The sequence below is a fragment of the Cottoperca gobio genome, chromosome 8, assembly GCF_900634415.1.
Source record: "Cottoperca gobio chromosome 8, fCotGob3.1, whole genome shotgun sequence".
NCBI lineage: Eukaryota > Metazoa > Chordata > Actinopteri > Perciformes > Bovichtidae > Cottoperca > Cottoperca gobio.
In genome coordinates this window covers 22,331,177-22,353,059 of record NC_041362.1, presented here as the reverse complement: position 1 = coordinate 22,353,059, position 21,883 = coordinate 22,331,177, and the positions used below count along the sequence as shown (strand labels likewise).

The 21,883-nt window shown below is 40.7% G+C and overlaps 1 protein-coding gene across 2 annotated transcripts in view; it reads left to right on the top strand.

Annotated features, from left to right (window-relative positions):
* Positions 1–21,883, top strand: part of LOC115012554 (junction plakoglobin-like) — a 129,646-nt gene that overhangs the window by 26,432 nt on the left and 81,331 nt on the right. Inside the window, exon 2 of one of the 2 annotated variants that reach the window (XM_029438222.1) lies at positions 3,700–3,756. The exons of the other annotated variant lie outside the window; for it this stretch is intronic. The gene's annotated coding sequence lies outside the window, so the exon portion shown is untranslated. The remainder of the gene's footprint in view (positions 1–3,699; positions 3,757–21,883) is intronic. 2 annotated transcript variants of the gene reach the window in all.

Genomic DNA, 21,883 nt, shown 5'->3' with positions numbered 1-21,883 from the left:
GACACTTCCACAAACCTGTCACTCAGCTGATCAACTGAAAATGTTCCCAAAATGTTCCATAAAAAAGTATTACACAGAAGAGCATGGTACCTCTGCTCGTTGCCATGGTGAACTTCAGAAGGTCTGAGCCCAAGGTGTATGTGTGTTTCTGTGTGTTTGTATCTGTGTGTGTAACCAGGTGAGAGAGAGAGAGATTACAATTGAGCAGATTTTCACCCAGAATACTCTCAAAGCTCACTCACCCTCTGCTAGCCTCTACCTGTGTGTGTGTGTGTGTGTGTGTGTGTGTGTGTGTGTGTGTGTGTGTGTGTGTGTGTGTGCGCCTGAAGCCTTATGCGCATGTTCATGCCTCTTTGTGTGTGTGTGTGTGTGTGTGAGTGTCTGAATGTTGAATTTTCTGTGTGTTTGAGAGAGAGGAACACTGAGGGCAGCAGAGCTATACACCAGTCAACAGTCTGCATGATAATGAGCTGTTAGATACCAGGCTTTAGCTTGCACACACACACACACACACACACACACACACACACACACACACATGCACATAACGACAAAACTGCATTATCCTTTCATTCCTTCCTTATAAGCATTTCTTCTTCCTCCCCCACCCTCCGTTCCTCTCATGTCTTCTTTTTTTTTCTCTCTTGTTTTCCCCAGCTTTTCTCTTATCGTTTCTGTCTCGGAGCTTAGCCCTTTCTTCCTTTCAGTCAAGCGTGGCACACACACACGCACACACATCATGCTCAGAACACAAATGCATACCGCAAACACAGAAACATTTGTCCACATTGTTGACAGGCACACACACACACACACGCACACACACAGACACACACACTCACACACACACACACTTTCATTTATATACACGCATACTTACATTTGTGTAAACACACATACATTAATCCTCTTGGATGCACTGCCCACTGTGTGTGTGTGTGTGTGTGTGTGTGTGTGTGTTTGTGTGTGTCTCCTGTGAGATTGGCCTACCCTACATTAGCTGTCTCTGTGCAAACCCACATGCACAGTCCACCTCTTATACTTTTAGACAGTCGTTATCTCTCCCTCTACTTACAGTATGCATGCTTGTATGTGTGTGTGAGTATGTGTTTGTGTATGTGTGGAGGGCGGGGGGTCTGTGTGTGTAAAAGCAGCCACGGTGACAGGGGATGAGAAAAGAAAAATGGAGGCGGAAAGGGAATGAGATTGAAGTGGAGTGAAGGGGAGACAGAAAGAAAGGAGGAGAGGAGAGAGGTAGCCAGCGGGGCAGGATGGATGTGTGTGTGTGTGTGTGTGTGTGTGTGTGTGTGTGTGTGTGTGTGTGTGTGTGTGTGTGTGTGTGTGTGTGTGTGTGTGTGTGTGTGTGTGTGTGTGTGTGTATGGGGGGTGGGGGGGGGAGTGTTAGAAAGTGCAACCAAGTGTAAAGACATAATCTTGACAAAGCCTAGAGATGCTGCAGCTCAGCAGTGGCCAGAGCCAACACATAGCTCTTTATACATTTTTATTTCAGTGGTTTATTGAGTGTGCTTGTCATTTGAAAAAAAATCCAACATAATACCTGGATTATTTGGTTTCATTGCTGTCTTGAGTAATAAACCGCGATGCAAAGATTGAGTGGTATTTCCTCTGCTAGGTCCAATATTTACTAGCTCGGTCTCAGCCATCTGAAACACTGCCCACACCTCTCAGTTTTGCAGTATATATTTTTGAAAATAGATCATATTTTGTGCACATCGAGAGCTGTTTCCAGTTTTCAAAAGCAACCTTGCCAATGACAGTTTTGTAGGCTGGATTAAAAACGGAGACATCCTTTTTCATGTGCCAGGGCCAGATAAACGGATACATCCATGAAAAAGTTGCAAAATTGCCCCCAAAAATGGCAACAAGCGTGGATGAGATTGAAATCTACAGGTTGTTGTAAGTCAAAAGATGGAATATGCTATCGATGTTGTGTGGAGAGAATAAACAACATAATACAATTACAATAGACAATCCAAATGACAAAATTATAAATATAATGTAAACATAAAATTCACATCGTACACCCAGAAGTAGCTGTGTGAAAAACTGAAACAGAGAACATGTGCGAATTCAGACCCTGCCATCGTGTTTTCACACCTATATACACATGACTGATCGCTGTGTGAAGTGGGAGGGATTTGCAGATTAACAAAAGTTGTTGACGCAGCACCTCCATTAGTCTCCTTTCGCAGGAGACACACACGATGGCTTAGTGCCAATAAGTCTTGATAGTATCCATTCCAGTGAGCTGGCATGCACAATACCAAGACCTCACTAATGTTATTAAACACACAAGCACTGATCCAGAGTCTGGGATTGTCAAAGCACCACCCATGTGTGAAGGAACGAGCTACCGCAGAGTGGTCCAAATTGGCTCCAGGCTACACAGTGGATCTGAGAGAGAGAGAGAGAGAGAGAGAGAGACTCCTCCAGTCTGACTCATTAAAACTGTTGCTGTGTGTTTCTTGAAAAAACAGTACATCAATATGTTTCATTTTAGCCGTTCATAAATGAAACTGCCAAATCTGGAAAGTGACCCTCTATTTTTTACTCTGTGTTAATTTTTCGTTTGTAGGAGGAAAATCATTATCATTCCAGACAGGATCTTTTTTTTACAGTGGAAACAACTTTCTCGTGTCTGGAGAGCCCTCTGCTCATAACTCATCGGTTATGAACGGAGGGATCCAGGAAAGCGACGATGTTCATCCGCGCGAGCGACCTCACACTGCCGTACCCGACCTTCTCCCCCACAGCTAGCCCAATATACTCCACACTGCACGGGATGCCGGCTGATATTTTAATGCCATGCTTTCGCATGAGTTTGGTGAAATTCCGATTCACCATGATGTCAGCCACCACAAAACACCCCAACGACTGCACCAAAACACACCAAAGGTTAACTAAATCAAACTATCACCAATACGTTAAATTAACACCCATAATTAATAAAAGAGGGTTCGCTCAGTGTCTCCATCACACACCACAATCTCCCAGAATGCACTCTGAGAAAGAGCGATAGAGAGAGAGAGAGAGAAAGAGAGAGAGAGGGAGAGACAGCGATAGAGAGAGAGAGCGAGAGAGAGACGGAGAGAGAGAGAGAGCAATAGAGAGAGAGGGAGAGATAGAGAGAGGGAGAGAGAGAGAGCGATAGAGAGAGAGAGAGAGACAGCGATATAGAGAGAGAGAGAGAGAGAGCGATAGAGAGAGAGAGAGCGAGAGAGAGACAGCGATAGAGAGAGAGAGATGAGGGGAATGACAGAGCGAGCGATATGATTAGATGTTTGTAGACGGAGAGGGGGAGAGAGAAAATGATGTGCTGTTATGTGAGAGCAGATCACACTAAATGGGCCTCAAAAAAATACTAAGCTTGTGTGTGTGTGTGTGTGTGTGTGTGTGTGTGTGATGGGCATGTAGGAGGACTGGAAAGCCTGTCTCCTCTTTTTACCATCACACACTCTTCTCCCTCGTGTTATCGCCTTTCTCTTCAGCTTGTACTTTCCTTTTTCACGCTCCTCCTCACCCCTCCCTCTTACTGTCTTAACTTCTCTCCTTTTTCCATCTTTCCATTTCCTCCTCTTTTTCTTGATCACACCTGTCATCTTTCATTCTCTTTTTATGTCCAACATTTCCTACCCTGACATTTTCTCCCCCTGATTTCTTCTCTTCTCCTGTCCTCAGTGTGTCAGGGTGACCAGACAAACCAGGCTGGTGTGGGGCGGTTGGCCTGTTACCAAGGTAACGCTCCACGGTATCTTTTTTACTTTCCCACTAGCCCTGTATTAAAATGAATTAAGCAAAATACACATGAGCAGAAACATAAATAGGACTCAACTCAACAATCAGCACCTACAGAAGAACATATCATGTATTTATGTGCAGCAGGCTTGTATTAGAGACAAGTCGCTATTATCTCCTGTTTGATGATGTTTTAATATGTTGTTAATACAAACTCAACACTTCCTCTATGTTGTTTTCAAAATTCCTTCAGTCATGTCAGCGTCATGTCATGCTCTATCACGTCAACATCCTTGTTAATACCAAGTATCGCAATAAGGCTGCATTCATGCTACATCCGACCTTTGTAAATCAAATCAAATCAAATCTAATTTATTTGTATAGCCCAATATCACAAATTATACATTTGTCTCAGTGTGTTTTACAGAGTGTACAGGTTAAGACACCCTCTGTCCTTAGACCCTCGCATTGCACAAGGAAAAACTTCCTAAAAGAAACCCCATAATTAAAGGGGGAAAAATGGAAGAAACCTCAGGGAGAGCAACTGAGGAGGGATCCCTCTCCCAGGACGGACAGACGTGCAATAGATGTCATATGTACAGGATGAACAAAATAGTACAAATACAACATTTGACAGAAAATGATGTTGTGTTGAAAAAGAGAAAGTTTGGATGAATCCAGGAAAATGTCAAAAAGGCTTCCCGGTGTCCAGCAGGACCAGGGCAGCAGGCGCAGCCACGATTCCTGATCCTGACGTAAACTTTATCAGTGGCAACCTGCCACATGAGAGACAGACACTCCGGGGATGAATCCCCCGAATGATGAGTTAGTAACATACATTTACATAAATGCATACAGATAGAGAGGGAGAAGAAGAGAGGGAGGGGAGGACAGAGGAAGAGAAGGAAGAGAGCAGGGAGGTGTCCCCCGGCAGTCTAGGCCTATAGCAGCATAACTAGTTGCTGATCCAGGGCAAACCTGAGCCAGCCCTAACTATAAGCTTTATCAAAAAGGAAAGTCTTTAGCCTACTCTTAAATGTGGAGAGTGTGTCTGCCTCCCGAACACAAACTGGAAGCTGGTTCCACTGGAGAGGAGCTTGATAGCTGAAGGCTCTGGCTCCCATTGTACTCTTAGAGACTCTAGGAACCACAAGTAACCCTGCAGTCTGGGAGCGCAATGCTCTAGTTGGTTTATAAGGTACTATGAGATCTTTAAGATATGCTGGAGCCTGACCATTAATTGCTTTGTAAGTCAGGAGAAGGATTTTGAATTCTATTCTGTATTTTACTGGGAGCCAGTGCAGAGCAGCTAATACAGGAGTAATATGATCCTGTTTCCTTGTTCTTGTCAATACACGTGCCGCTGCATTTTGGATCAACTGAAGAGTCTTAAGCGACTTTTTGGGACACCCTGATAACAATGAGTTGCAGTAATCCAGCCTTGAAGTAACAAATGCATGGACTAGTTTTTCTGCATCATTTTGAGACAGGATGTGTCTTATTTTTGCAATGTTACGTAGATGAAAGAAGGCAGTCCTTGAGATTTGTTTTATGTGGGAGTTAAACGACAGATTTTGATCAAAGATGATGCTGAGATTCCTTGCAGTGGTGCTGGAGGCCAAATTAATGCCATCCAGAGCTTCTATGTCATTAGAAAATGCGTTTCGGGGGCGTTTAGGGCTAAGTATAATAACTTCAGTTTTGTGTTTTGGTTACATATAATACATTTGAAAGGTTACATGGTTCTTGTGTTCGTTGTTCCGTTTGTTCTACTCGACTTTTAAATGTGAGCCTAGTGCTAGCTTTTATTTGACATATACCATTTTTTAAGCCTCTGTAGAGATATTGTTTTCGCTAATTATATGGTTTGTTGAAAGTTCGCTGTCAAATACGCTTAGAATGATTTATTTGCATGTGTGTGTACTGAAGACTTTAGATCTTCATTATCAATTAATCTTTAATTACTAAACTTAAACAAAAAAAATAAAAATAAGTGAATTATTCAGCAAACTCTTTTTTCTCTGCAGACATTTCCTCTGCCACTAGCTAGTCCTGTTCACAGTGTGTCTGCTTGCCTGTTTGTGTGTGTGTGTGTGTGTGTGTGTGTGTGTGTATGTGTGTGTGTGTGTGTGTGTGTGTGTGTGAGCATGCATGTGCATAATTGTTCTACTCTGCTGTTTCTCCTAAGCTAAATAAACGCAGATAAGACCTGAAACAAACACACACACGGTTCAGTGCGCCAGAGGCTTTTGCATTCATTTCGTCGTTCCTCCAAAACTTGTGATGTGTTGCTTTTTTCATTCCCCCTCCTCCTGTCCTCCTTCCCTTCTCTATCTATTCTATCCCTTCTTCCAGCCACCTATCCAACTTTTTTTCTTTAATTCTGCTGCCTCCTCCTGCTCTTACCTCCTCCTCTCCCTCCCTTCCTCTATCCCTTAGCTCCCTTGTTTTCTCCTCTCGCTTGTTTTAATCTGCTACCTTCATTACCACACATCTCTCTTTCTATACTGTTCAGTTGTTAATCTTTCTGGTGTAAGACTAATTGAAAAATTGAGAAATTAAGCTGGAAGAAGACAGTGGGAGAAACAAAAATCTGAACATTTGTGAAGCAGTACTACATGTTATATTCCATATACAGGGAGAAAAAAAGCTTCTAGTATAAAAAAAAAAGTCTGGTATCAATGTTGAGGAGGGAGATGGAGAGATATGGAGGTGTGGTGTGAAAAAGACAAGAGCAGATTAACTAGGAGGAAGAGAGATGAAGAGATCAAAAAGTGGAAAGGGAAAGAGGAGAGAGAAAAGCCGAGACGAATGGAGAGAGGATTAGAGTCATTGTGTTCAGTAAAGCAAATCAGGCATTAAACCTGCAGAGAGAGTGAGAGAGAGAGAGAGTGAGAGAGAGAGAGAGAGAGAGAGAGAGAGAGAGAGAGGGAGAGAGAGGGAGAGGGAGAGAGAAGCTGAAAACGGCAATAGTCCAGTTTCCAGCTACAGAATGGGCAAAGATTTGATAACAGAGTAACTAAAAACCTCTGTGACATATTGTTTTGGCCTGCAGTGGTTTAACTTCTCAACTTGCTGCAGTGATGTACAGAATTCCTCCAGATACTCGTAATATCACTGTAACAAGTGCAACAAAGCCCACCTCTGACCCCAACAAACCAAACCCATCACTGATGATGGCTTGAAACTTTAACCAGCGAGGGAATTCAAATACTGCTTTATAGCCTGGTGTTAAAAATCTCTTTAAGGCGTGCAATCAATTGTGTTCTTTCAGTATGGGAACTGAACACAATCAACTTAGTTTTGTCCTTATTTAGAGATCATTCATTTGTTTAATTCCATGACAAAGTGTATCAATTGGACATAAGTCATCCAGTAAGTACTGTAGTGTTATTTTACAGGCAGCATGAATAGAACAGAAGGGAAACGAGTCCTTGGTCCTTGTGGTGCTCCCGAGGTCATGCTGAAATTACTGGAGGAAAGATTACCAATGCATATATAAATTAATTCCTGTCTTGCAAATAGAACCTACTTGGATGACATGCATTTTGGTGATCCATTACCAAACCATGACTATTCTTTAATCCTAAACAAACCTTAACATAAAGGTTATGTTTTCATGGTTAACAGGATATCTGACCTTGTTACAAATGACTGTGCCAATTTGAGTTGACAGATAGTCTCAAGGTGCAGTTGGTTGGATTTTTTTGTTGATCTGATTCTGGGATTTCTGCCGGTAGACCCATTGTTATTTTCACCCTTCACTATTAATGCTGATTGTATTTGTTGGCAGAAGGCTTCTGCACTTCTACGGAAGCTCCTGTAAACAGGGTATCTCCATTCATTATTTCAAGCCTGGAAGACAAACAATGAAAACATCAGCTTTACTAGTTGGCAACTTGTTCTTCTTCTTGAATTTCTTCCTCCAGCTATGGCAGATCTGAACCTTGGACATTTAGCTGTCCACTGACATTTACACAGCCTATATCAGTGCACCAGACCATTTGGGTCACATTGTGTTTTCTTTCTTTTTTTCGTTCATGTTGGTGCAAGGCCAGGTTTTACCTGCTGTAGGTGGTCATCCACAAGTCGGCCATCCAACTCGCTGTATGTGGTATTTTGTGTGCTTGTGTGATTGCATTCATCCTGTATGGGTGTTGAAACACAGAGCAGACCACACATGGTGTATAATTATTTCTATAGATAGAACAAGGATGTAAAAGAGTGAAAAAAAGATTGCAAGAGCAATGAAGAGCATGAGTGAGGCATAAGGGAAAAGTCAAAGAGATTCAAAAAGAGCAAGGTAATGATGGGCAGAGACAGATGGGAAAGAACAAGGCTGAGGGAACATGGAGGGATAAGGAGAGATGAGATATGACGTGAGGAGAGACAGAAAAGACAGCAGAGAGGTGGAGGGACAGGCAGCGACTGTGTGCTGCAGTGAACCTGCTGTTTGAAGCCTAATGCTAACACCTACACATGCTCCCACAACTAATTGCTAATTCTATACAAATGACCCTTTCTGCATTACTATATGTTTACTGTCTATTGTATGTGCAGTCATTTTGGATAGAAGGCTACTCTATGTATTACATTTCTAAAGTAATATAAATTCCCATATAAAAACAGTTTTCAAATTAAGGAAGAGTTTTCAATAACAGGCCATAACAAATACATTAAGGATGTGTGGAGTACATTCAGAATGATGTATATGTCATGAGTCATGTCATACTCAGCAATATGCTTCATTCACCTCTACTTTGCTCCATCCTTCCGGTTTTAAGCTACTGACATTGAAACTCCGTAAAACCTGCAAATGTTTCAACTAATGGGAGAGATTATTAGAGGTTTGAATCTTCACTTGCCTCATGACACACCTGTCAGTGATACTCGATGCTTCTCGATGTATCGTATCTGCAATTTTCTGCACATGGCTACTTTTATCAATTAATAAAAGCAGTCAGATCAATTACTACTTAGCTGATAGCTGTTAGCAGTCACTTGCAGTAAGGTGCAGTATTGGTCGAAGGTAAAGTATCACGTTATCATGATGTGTTTACAAGTATTATTGTAATATTTCTTTTTTGTGAGAAACTTAATAAAGTTTACAGTTGTAATGAAGGAGCTTTCAATGCAATATCAAATAGACAGAGGGAATTATGACCTGTTTAACTTCCTAACAAAAAACAGTATTCAAACGTAGTAAAGGAGTGTATGTTGAAGTACATGGGAGGTGGCACCATGCATAGTGAAATTGCATCTGGCCTCTTGCACCGGCTGCCCAGGGGCCTCCTAAACTGGGGGTCTGACCAAGATGGCACCTGGTTAACTTTCATACTGCAGTGCCATCGTCAAGAGAGGATGAATCAGCTGGTCGGAAAGTATTAAGAAACAGAGGAATACATTGTTAGTTTTGGTCTTTTTATGAGATTTGTGGACAATAAGAAAATAAATACAATAATGTCAGTATTTAATAGCCTTTAAATCCTGTACACATACACATTTAGACATGTGAAGCACTAGACATCTGACATGTAAATAAATATCATATAGACTACCAGTATTGAACATGACGAGGTTCACCAGTATGTTGCTCTGGGTTCTTATCCATCCTTAGCTAGAGAGTTTCTTTGCATTTTGTTTGATAGAAGACCGGCATCTGTCTGCTGATGAGTGATATTCATTGTATACTTGTTGCCCTGTTGTATCATTTATCAGTATATGTCTGCTGGAATGCCATTAAGACAACCTCCTGTATATTTATGAAAATCCTCGAACAATTGGTGCATTCATTTGATTTGTGTTGCTGCCACGAGGACGATGCAGGTGCGGTTGCATTCTCAGCTGTTTGGTTGGACAGCTCTGTGATGACTTCATGACAGGGGAGAAGTTTTATGTAAACTGGGACAGAAGTTGTTTTTTTCTGGTGATCAGTCATCCCTCTCCCTCTCTCTTCTTCTCTCTTTCCCACCAGTGCTAATAGTGAAGATGAAAAGGGTTTCATTTCCCTCTGAGATTCCTGTGTGTGTGTGTGTGTGTGTGTGTGTGTGTGTGCGTGCGTATCTGTTAGGAAGGGTTATTGTGGTACATTGTCACAGATAAAAATAGCAGCCAGACAAAGAGAGTAATTATCTGCTCTCTCTTTCTCACTCGTCTCTCTCTGTCTTGCTGTCTCTAGTCTCTACTGTATCTCTCTTCATCTTTGGTCACTCTTGCTGTTTTTCTATATTTTTCCCGTCTCGCCTACCTCGTCCGATTCTTTATTTTTTCCAAAACCGTCTACTCAAAACTCTGTCGAAATGAGATGCGTCCACACTATTTCAGGTTTGGACAAACAGCAAATACATTTTGTTTCTTTAAGTTTATCAGAATCCTGCTCAAAGTTAACAACTGAATGGAAGCAGAATTTACATAAATAATAAAACATTAAAATATCACTATACATGATTGTACTTCATAAACAAATATAAAATGTTTATGTCCACTTACATACCACCATGCTTATATTAAAAAACAAAGCCAGAGACTTCAGCTATCTGTCTCTGTTCTGATTTATCAACAGTGCACATATTAAGTTGCTAGGGCAGCTGAAGTGTGACACTAGGGCTGTCACAAGCAATCCTTAAACAATTATTGTCCTCAGTTTGGATTGCTGTAGTTGTGTAGGCCTGGACAGCACACACCCAAGAGAGAGAAAGACAGTTGAGTTCACTTTTAACCCTGTTCTGCCTCAGACAACAAATCAATTAGAGTCAACCAAATTACACACCAGAAACAAAACTACATCACCAGATAGAACACACAAACAAAAAGCAGTGCTACCTGGCCTTAAAGAGACAGGGACTGACACTACACACAGAACTACTGACAAAGTACAGACTCAGTGACAGACAGTAAACACAGAACTACTATTTTTTCAAAGCTTAATATTTTTATTATAAAAGATAGAAACAAGAACAATTAAATGTCCTTAAAGAGTTGGATATTTTTAGATTTGAATGGTTTCTGAGGTAGATTCCAAAAAATGTACGGAAGCATCTTTTTTATATATTAAGGATAACAGTAGTGCTGATTTTGAAGTAAGCATCTTTTTAAATAGAGATCTCACGATTCCAGAAATGAGTAGTTGATGCTAATACCAGTGAAAACCCACGATTCTCAATACCGATTAGATACAAAAAAAGAAGAATAAAACAATGATTACAATGTACTTCAACATACATTCCTTTATTACCACTTGGCTTTTTGTTAGAAAGTTAAACCCGTTATAATTCCCTCTCTAATATGGTTTTTATGTTGCTGTGGAAACATTTCCTTCAAACAACTGTATTTTTGCAAGTTTCTCGCCAAAAACATTTTGGTAAGACTACATTTGAACACATCATAATAACATTATAATTAAGTCTCGGTTCTAATGCCGTCCCTACTGTTCAATACAGAACCTGTCAACTAAACCTGATGTAATTCTGACATAATACATTACAACTAGAGCTGCAACGATTAATCAACTAATTGATTAGTTGATTGATGGAAAAATTATCTCCAACTATTTTGATGATTGAGTACTTTTTCATCCAAATATGTCAGAAAATGTGTAGTTTCACAAGAGTAACCAATGTTTTTGTCATTACAATTAACAGTGCAATAATTGCAAAGGTTACTAAGGGCTATCTAATAGCTAATGACTATCTTGACGAAGGTCTAATCCAGTTTCTCAAAGTTAGCAGTTTTGGTGAGAGGGCTTTGTTTGTGGAGATGGGCTGGAGGTGCATTGTGTTTGAACAGTCAGCACACCAACAGTGACGGATGCTAGGGCTTCATCTCTTGTCGTATCCTGCAAAGAAACACACATGTTCTTTCTAATAGCAAGTTATGTTTGCTACCTATTGAATTTGCTCTTCCTACGAAAACATTAATTTGTGTTGATCAAATATTTGCTAGAAAATAGAGCTCTAAATACGCATTCACACTACATTGTAACACACTGTAAGACCAAAGAAATACTGTATATGTGGTATAAATAAACCAAATCTATGGAAGCATATACAGCGAGGTACGTATAATTATTTTATCTAGAACTAATGACTATAAGGTTTTAATAGATTAATTTAGTTTTTAATTGGTGATTCAACGATTTGCTCACTAATTGATTAGTTGATTGACAAAAATAAAAATAATCTATTTTGATCATTTAAGTACTTTTTCTTGCAGAAATGTTATTTCCAGGTTCTAAAATATTAATTGTTAATATTAATAATATTAATATTAATTAATTAATATCATCCTAGCTGAGAACCAGGCTCAGTAAGGCAGGGGTGCTAATGGCTAATCAGTGATTTTGCAACACCGCTGATGTCATCATCTTCAGGATAAGCCTTAAAACTGTACATGGTCTCAGCAAGCTTTTCAAGTATGTCATGCTTCATGTCTTGTGATGGAGTCAGTCATGTTCCATCTTTCAGAAAGGCATCCCTGTTCCCTGTTTAAGTCTGTAGTTAACATCAACTGAGATGTCAAAGAACTCTGACCATTGGTGTCGTCTTAATGGTGATGTTTCTGCTGGGCTTGTTCAGCCATGTTCCAGAAAGTATCGTTAAGCGCCAATACGATGAGAACTCAGCTTCTTTTCTTGATTTTACATTACAAAATATTGTTAACATAGTTTAGTAATGTTTTAATAACTGTACTGCCACCTTGTACAATGTGCTTTGGCACTACTGTGTTTTAATATGGTCATACCAACAAAGCGTTTTTAAATTGAAGTGCAAATACACTTATTTCTGGCAAAATAATCTCACGATTGATAATCATTTTATTCGTAATGGTGGATATAGCTCCTGTAGCGGGTTTTGTGCCCATATGATTTGATCAGTTTTGGATGACTCACACAGCTCCAGTCGCAGGCCAAGTGCCCAGCCCTTAGTCAAGCAGTGAGGCAGAACAGAGATGCCTGAATATTAATTAATTAATGGGAATTTTGAAATTCAACATCTCATCGCCAAACCCTACAGTTCTCTACCTAGTTGTTCAGTTCATTTGTGCATAGATAAAGCAGGGCAATATTATTTCAAACACATCGGCTTGACACAAGGGCTAAACTGTACACACTACGGTACATTTATTTAAAAACGAATGCAGTCTAATTCAACAGTCCTGCGATAAAGCATCCCTTCATGAAGGTTGGGATTTTTATTTTATGTTTAATGTGTTTAAGAGTTTGCAGATTGCAACTAGGATTTTCTCAGACCAGCTCACACAATGTTACATGCAATGATCACTGTCATTTTCAGTGTGTAGGGTCCTTTAGTGCAGACACACTTTCTTTATCTGTTGTTTTAATGCCTGTCTCTTTTCTCTCATATTTTCTCACTTTTTGACTCTGTCTACAGTCTGTCTGTCAGTATTTATGCTAAGCTAGGCTAACCACGACTCCAGAGTTACTTAACATACATTTGACACTGATATCCATCTTCGCATCTCACTCTTGGAAAGAAAGCAAGTCAGGATATTTCTCAAAATGTTGCACTACTCCTTTAACAAGGGGGAGACAGAATAAGAACTGACCACTCTGTCTCCCTCTCGTCTGTCTGTCTGTCTGTCTGTCTGTCTCTCTCTCTCTCTCTCTCTCTCTCTCTCTCTCTCTCTCTCTCTCTCTCTCTCTCTCTCTCTCTCATACACTGGATCTTCTGTCTATATTTAGACAGGCTGAGGCTGTGCTTGACCTGCAAGGTGCTATTCTGCAGAAAGGTGCTAATGGGGTTGGTAATTCTCTTCAGTGATCAGCCGACCTCACAGGAAGACACATACACAGAAAAGCTAGTACACTCACCCATCCATGCGAACATACTAATAACTAACACCTATCACACTCTGACCTTCACCAAGGTCTTTGAGTTGTGGAGTGAGCCATATGACATACTGTTGAGTAAGGTTACGTTGTGGGAATGGATCTTTCGACCGTCTGTGACGTTTTACAATTAAAAACAATGGGAGATAAAGGGACCAAGAAGAGATTTGTTCAACCAACCAACAAGAATAATATTAGGATTTGCAAAAGACAACAGGATTCCAACACTATTTGTGTGTAGACCCCTACTAATTAGACTTGCAAGACAGGTATACCAGGATCAGAGCAGTTGATGAAACTTGGAAACAAAAGTGCACTGACTCCAGTAACAGCACACAGGGCCAGTTTGTAACTACCAATTAGAGGTCCATTAAATCTCTCCATAACACAGAGAATGTGTCTGCTCTTACAGCCAGTTTAAACCAACAACATTACTGTGTGCGTGTTAATTAAATGTGCATACAGATATAAATATACACAACAACATCTATCTCTGTCACACATACACAAACACATGCACGTGGTAGCTGTAAGCATTGTTGCTGATTGTCATGATTCTATCGCCAGTGTTTGAAAATGTTTGACGTCCTTATCATATGAAAAGTCATCGCCCATAATGTATGGTTTCGGCTCTTGTGGCTCTGAAATACAAAACAATATTTTAAGCTTTCGTGAATAGAACTTATGATAATTAAGAACCTGTACATGTCATTATCATGTATTTGGGGCAACTTCCTGATCTGAAAAGGGAAGCCAATGCGGAAGTGCCTTAAACATTTTATTACCTCAGTCATTTCTTTGCTGAGTTTATGGTCTCAATTGTTTTTTTCACGTCTAGTTTAGAAAATACACGATAAACAGAGAATGCTTTAGGGCAGGGCTACCTTTTGATTGACAGGTCGCTACTTAGGTGTTGTCCGGTTTGGGTGTTGGCCGTGTTTTTTTTACAACTTTAATCCTTTCACAGTGTGTTTTCAATTCATCAAAGTTATTGTAACATTTTGGTCGCCTGCAAATGTCTTCTTCAGTGTTCGGTTGTACTTTGTTCCACCCTCTCATGTCACAAAAATCAATGGGTGACATCATGGTGATTACATCCACTTCTTATACACAGTCTATGTTTGAACTATAAAGGAGTTTGTATGCAAACAATGGCTGAGATAAGAAAACAAATCTCTGCTGCTCTCATGTCAGTATGCTAAATATAAGGCTACAACCAGCAGTTATTTTTTGTTTGGTTCAGACAGGCTCTGTCTAATGGTAACAAAATCCATCTAGTAGTCTAGCAAGGGGTTGATGTAAGAGGACGCTGGCGTTGTTTGTTTGCCGCTTCTCCATCTGAGGCTTGAACTTTCTACGGTACATCAAGCTATAGCCTACTGTTACGGCCACGGCCTTATTTATCTACAGGGATTACTTTGTGGATGCATGCACCTTGTTTTCCCTATTTAAGTATGCAGATTTGGATGTGTGACCACCGTCTCCTGGATTGGCTGCGGCGACACCTCCTCCTTCCACCTTGATGATGACCGAGTTGTGATTGGTGTGCACCTGTTCCGGCTCTCCAATCCGAGGGAACGGGAAAGACTAGTTGACAGTCGGGGCTGCTGGTGTTGTCAGCCAGATGCCTTGTACTTGTGTGGATACTAGATTCCGTGTATCGTATATTGTTGGCTGAAATTCTGTGTACTGTAACCTAGGTGTCGAAACTAGGTTTATCTTTGAAGTTAATTGATTAGAAATTTGCAGCGTTTTCTGTTAGACGTTAGGGTGCCCCGGCGCTGTTTTGTTGTGTTCTTTTGTTATTAAGTTTTCACCCCGAGCTTTGTTTTAGAAATGTTTAGGTTGGGAGTTATTTTTGTTCGTTGGCTTTGACGCCTCATGCTCTTATGTTAAGAGCCCTCCTTTTGTTCTATTTGTGGTGTCGTTAAAAGCAATTGGTTGCCAATTATCCATATTCTATTAATAAATATACTTTATTTACCATCAACATCTGGTTATATGTTACTCCCTTTTCCCTTGCCGAGCCGGGTCATAACACCTACAAAGCTTTTCCACATTTTTTTACAAGGATTCTGCCCAATTGACGGTTCTTCAACTACTTACCGTCAACTGGATCCTCCCGTCTATTGCCCAACAATACCACTGCTAAGCTAGCCACCGCTAGTTAGCTCCCTGCTGTTGGCGGTCCACTAACTCCCGTCTCTGCCCAGCAATGCTACTGTGAGTTATATCCCCGGACTCCCTGCTCCTGGTGTGGCTGGCCTTTTTGCCTGTGACTACTGCCTCCTCAGCTAGCTGTCGGCTGGGAATGTAATAAAGCTGGTTTAGCTAGCATCCTCCGAGATAGCCGCCCCTAGCCAGCGGCCCGCTGCCAACTGCCAACTAACCCGGATACTCCCAGCGCCCCTGCTGTAAAGTATATCCCTGCACAGTCTCTCTGCTGTCCTGGTGTGTCCCAGTTATTCTTGCCTGGGACCATTGCCTCCTCAGCTGGCTTAAAAAGGGGATACCACGTATAAAATGTTTTGTAATTCCTCCACCATTCATCGGATTTGGATGGAAATACCCTCAAATTAAAGCTGAAAGTCTGCACTTAAAGTACATATTGATTGTTTAATTTCAAGTCCATTGTGGTGGTGTACAGAGCCAAAATTATGAAAATTGTGTCAATGTCCAAATATTTAAGGGCCTAACTATACATGGACAAACCATGGCAGGAAGGGTGTGGCAGCGGAATAGAAAATCAATCAAAACTACTGCTGCTGCTGTCACCCCCATACTGAAAAAACCTGGAATTGACCCTGATATTCCCAACAACTACCGGCCCATCTCCAACCTCCCCATTCTAAAAATATTTGTTTTATATTGTTTTTATATATATTTTTCTTTTTTGCTTTGCGCATTCACATTCCCTCCTCCGCTGTGTTTCGCGAAGGTCGGGACTTCACTCCCGACACACACACCTACAGTCAAAGGAAAGGAGAGGGGTGAACTAAAAGAAATTTGCGCAACGCACCCCCCTCTTCTATACAATATATACAGTAGGGGGTCCCTGCTCCACGCTACACCCGTTTGGGGGTCCTTGCGTGTGTGTGTTTGATACAAACAGAGAGTGAGAGAGATAACAAAAATAAAAAGAGAGCTTGATAAGTTCTTTCTTTTAAACTACATTGTGGAGACTCTTGTCCACAGTCAGGGATAATGATGACAGAGAGGAGGTGTCGCGTCACACACACAGCTTTATTCTTATAGATTGTGTGCATGTGACGTCACGCTTACGTCCCAACCCGTAAATCAGCCATGTTGGATGATATACACAATCAAGACGCCGCCCGTTCGCGTGGGAGTTGCTGCAACACTTCGTAATTTTCTTTGCATTTAAACGTCTAAGATTGAAAGAAAACGCCAATCGTGTGCGCAGTGTATAATTGTGGTAATAACGCTACTCGTGACCCAGAGAAACAGTTCTTTAGATTTCCTACAATCATCAAAAACAACGATCCACAAAAGAGGGATGAATTGCTGTCTACCATAACTCGTAAGGATTTAACAGAAGAAAAAGCACAATTCACCCGTGTGTGTGTGGCGTCCACTTTATATCTGGTAAGAGCTCATGCTAAAGCTATGTTTTCAATGTTTACGTTAAACATTTGTGCTTATGATATACCCAAACACTGTAAGACCTTACTTCTCCATATCGCTGACTGGTAAATAAGGCACTTTCTTTACATGTGATGGCAGCCATTTGCTCTTTTCTTCTGTGCATGTTTTTGTTTGGCTTATTCTTGAGACTACTTCACTTGCGAAAAGCAAAGCACCAATGTAAGAACATGCTTCGCTTAATCCAGCCATACAATCACAGTGTGCGAGGATAACATCGCCGCTCTTCTCACTCACAAACCACGGCTTGAGCGGTGTATCTCGAGCTCTTTGAGAGTGATTTACACGGGCATGGACGAGCACCCTGTCATCTTTCACTGGTTTGGTAAGAAGACTACCAACCCAGCCAGAAACAAAGAAATTATAAGCATCTAAGCGCTTGTATGCCTTCATTTGTGCGTTGGTTGCCCACGACGTTTGTAGCACAAGGTAGTTCACAATATCCGGATATTCAATCGGCGGTAATTAATCTAAATCCTCAATATAATCCGACAGCTTTAGCGTGTACGGGTCACGGCCGCAAATTTGGACTTTGTCCTCTGAATATTGCCTTTGCAGAGGACTCCAGAGAGTCAGAATACTTTGAAGAAGTCGGAGTTGTATTGCTGTTGTTGTTCGCTTTAGACGCCATTGTTGATTTGTATATCATCCAACATGGCGTTGCACGCATACGTCACACAGTTTTGTCACGTGTTTGCACACTATCTATACAGGCAAGCTTTCTATCACACGCACACTAACAGGTCGCTCTCCTGTCCGTCACTCTGTGGTCCGCCGCTCTCCAGGCTGCACTGCGTCTTGGCTCACGAAGCGTCTCCGTCTCGTCTGGAACCCAGCCTACTGCAAAAGAACAGAACCAGGCCATCACCATGCATTTATTATGTGACTGATTACCTGATTCCGTTCAGCTGTCTGGCCTCCAGCTGGGACACTCCTGTCCCTCCCCAGCAGCCGGCGCCCTAACCACACCCCACTGCCACATACATTTTAGTCTTATCTTTTTTGTCAACGATATTGCATGTTGATATTGCCACAGTTTGTAGTTCACGAACATACTTCATTATAGTTTTCGTTAACTAAATTAACACTGGTGCTATGTTTACAGCACCTTGATACATAACTTTAACCCCTGTTAAAGGAGCTCAGTCTAGTACTAGTACATTATCAGATGCTCTTATCCAGAGCGACTTACAGTTAACTAACTCCAGGGAAAGTCTCCCTGAACTCATGACCTTCTGGTTTGGAAGGCGTACCACTAGACCACTAGGGTATCACCACCCTGTGTGTGAGATGTTTTACTTAGGAATGACCTGGTTGACGCAATACGTTCCATTTGCGTTTGGTAACACGATCTGCTGACACGAACTTCGGTTGTAGCCATTTAAATTTTGCCATGAATATTCGTGAATACATTCCAATAAGGGTTGCATTGATATCAAACACACAAGTATATGACAACAAAGCGATTTCCGCAGTCAAAAACCATTTGCTCTTCTGGAGTCAAACACCTGACGACACCAGTGACATTCTTGCCTATATACCTGATCTCAGGATATTACCACAGCACCACCCAATGTGCACACAGCGAATAACGTTTCATGTTAATCCAACAGTATGTTTGGCTCTTATAACCCTTTAGGCCCTTTCACATGAGAGTATGGTATGAACAAACGCAAAACTGTAAAACACTCACACTACAAAAAACTGCAAAAGTGTTTACATCTGCAACACAGATTTAGGGCAATTCCAGCATTTCAATAAAGCTTTGCACCATGAAAGGACAAACAAAGATGTGGAAATTACACACACATTAACAGTTTTCATGTCATGGTTCCTAAATAAAGCTTTATACTTGAGGCCATTCTAGCCCTCTCCAACAGAAGCACATTCTGCTTCTTCTTCAGTTTTACAATGACAGCACCTGCCCTCCCTTCCTATTCATCCTATTCATCCTCGTAATAGCTTCATCAGTCATCATAACAGTCTCCAGTCAGTTCATCATCATCGGCTAACGATTAGCTCACTTCCTCTCCTCCGGCTGCTTTCATTGATTAACCTGCACGACCATTAGCTTTTAATTAAGGGGTTATTTCCAATGAAAGTTAAGACTAATGGTTGGCATTTTAAAATGGCTAGACACTTTTGTACAGCTCCCACAGTTGTTAATGAGTGTTTTCTGAACTCTAGTGATTAGGAAGAATGTGAAAACTGCCTTTGCAAAATCATATATACACATAGCGGCCATAGTAATTATGACAGGAGCAAAGGTGACGTTGTTATAAACACTAAAGTCTGCATGGAGAGGAGGTAGTGGTGGAGGAAAACATCAGATTTAACACGGGAGACCACTGTTTATTTACTGTAACCATGACAACCTACATCAGTTTCTATGGATTTATTAAGAGCTGTATCTCATAATTACAAAATACTATGTTAGAATTACAAGATAAGAGCTCTATGTATTGTTCCTTTGGCAAATGCAATAGACTTGAATGTAAAGGAACATTTGAGATATCTCATTAAGAGCTATTTCAAACATTATCATTACTAATGATCCCGTCACTGGCTGCCTCTATTGATCAACCAGCACAGCTATTAGATACCTGACAATGATGTCTCATTGAACAAAGGAACATGTCCTCAGTGTCAACTTTCATTCATTTCTTAGTGATCAGCTGACAGTTTGCACTTCTTCTGCTCTTCTTCGCTCCACCTCATCTGGTTCCAGCGGATTTGAAGCCATGGGCGATAAATACATGCGGTACACTTGTAAAATCCTTCAGGAGCATTAGTGAAATATTTCTTGCTTACCGGAGGAGCCCACCATTATCCCCTCTCCTGCCTTATTTCCAAAGCTGAAGATTACCATTCACAGTTTGCTTTACAGTAAGTCTGCTGTGAAAACTGGTCAGTTTTTTTTCACATTAAAGCAAAGAGCTCAGGCAGGAACTTTATTTAGGAATGCCACGAAAACCTTTTAAAATGAATGTCAAAATGTCTGAATTAGATTTTTCAAGCTGCAAATAGACACCCCGTCTTTCAGTCTCACCTAGTATGACATTCATGCTTTTACAAATGTTCCTACCTTGGAGCTTATGAACTAGTCAGAGAAAGTTCATTCATATATAGCAGCCGGTGAAACTTTAATAATTTGTGGATGCTTGACAGAGTTTGTCAGCTACTTGTCAGTTCTTAGAGCTTTCCATTTCCACTCACACTGCAGTGTGTCCTTCTTTTCCCTCTTGATGAGAAGCTCAACTTTTGAATGAACCCTTAGCAGTGATGCTGACATGATGTTGGAATGTGGCATGAAAGGCTGTGCTGAATCTGGGAAAAGAAAAGTCCAAATTGTTAATTTTGATTAAATAAATGTAAATGGGAAAATGAGTGTATAAATGTCATAGTATTCATACTCATTTCAACAGAAACAGAAAACTGTAAAGCAGTGTTTGATTTGTAAATCAGAGAGGGAACTGTTCTGGCTGGTCAGGGGGAGAGGAAAAGTCACAGAATGCTAAACAAATCTATAGAGCCAGGAACACATTGGACCACTCCTCGGTGCTGTCTGTTGAACAAAGCATTATATATTTACTTATGATTTATTAATCAGAGCATTCACAATCATCTCTCAAAATTAATCACTCAACTGTGGATTGGGAATTAGTTGTATTTACAACAATGAAAGGCAAGCAGGCTGTGAAACTGACGTGTTGAGTTTGTCTGTCCATCGATCTCCTTCGCTCAGTTTTAGTACTATGGAAATGCATTGCACCTTCACACGGAAACCCTAATTTAGCCTTACTCGTTTCACCATTTCAATGCCCATTAGCTTACCTGTTATTATGTTTCTATTGTATTTGTAATACTACGAGAGCTACTGGATTCGCGTACCAGAACACAGGCAGTCAAAAACCAAGATACAATAAGCTCTGGGTATATGTTAAACTCGGCAGTAATAAAACACTTTATATTGGATCACAGAGATTTAAGAGTACAGTTGCAGAGTAACTTTCTGTATGTCAGCAAAGTTAAGAAGATGACTTCCTGTTGTCTCTTTTTCTCTGATTTAACATCTTAGATGACCACTGGTGATACAACACAGCTGTTGTCATTAACATTATTATGGTCATTTTGTCAGAAAATGCCGAAGCTTGTTTTAGAAAGTACATCATTTGATTGAAATTGCTCCTCCCTGCAGGTTGCCTTTAAAGTGTGATTGACAGTCATTCATCTACTCAGTGCTGAGAGAAGGCAAAGTGAAGTGTGAAATATTGAGCAGAATGAGGAGTATTATAGCAGAAATTGATGCATTTGGGGAATTATGCACCATAAAACTTTGAAGGAGCTTAATACAGTGAACAAAAAATATGTGCAGTGTTAAAAGGCCAGTACATTATTTAGGGGGAATTTATTAGCAGAAATGGAATATAGTATTCTTAACTATGTTTTCATCGTTCATATCTACTTAAAGAGCAGGCCCTCTTCCACAGAGCCCGCTATGCTGCTCCGATATGTTTCTTCAGTAGCTCAGAATGGATCAATCAAACTCCCCCAAATCCTACACACTGTCCCTTTTTAGGTTTTTATTTTCTTTGGATACATACAGTATATAACAAA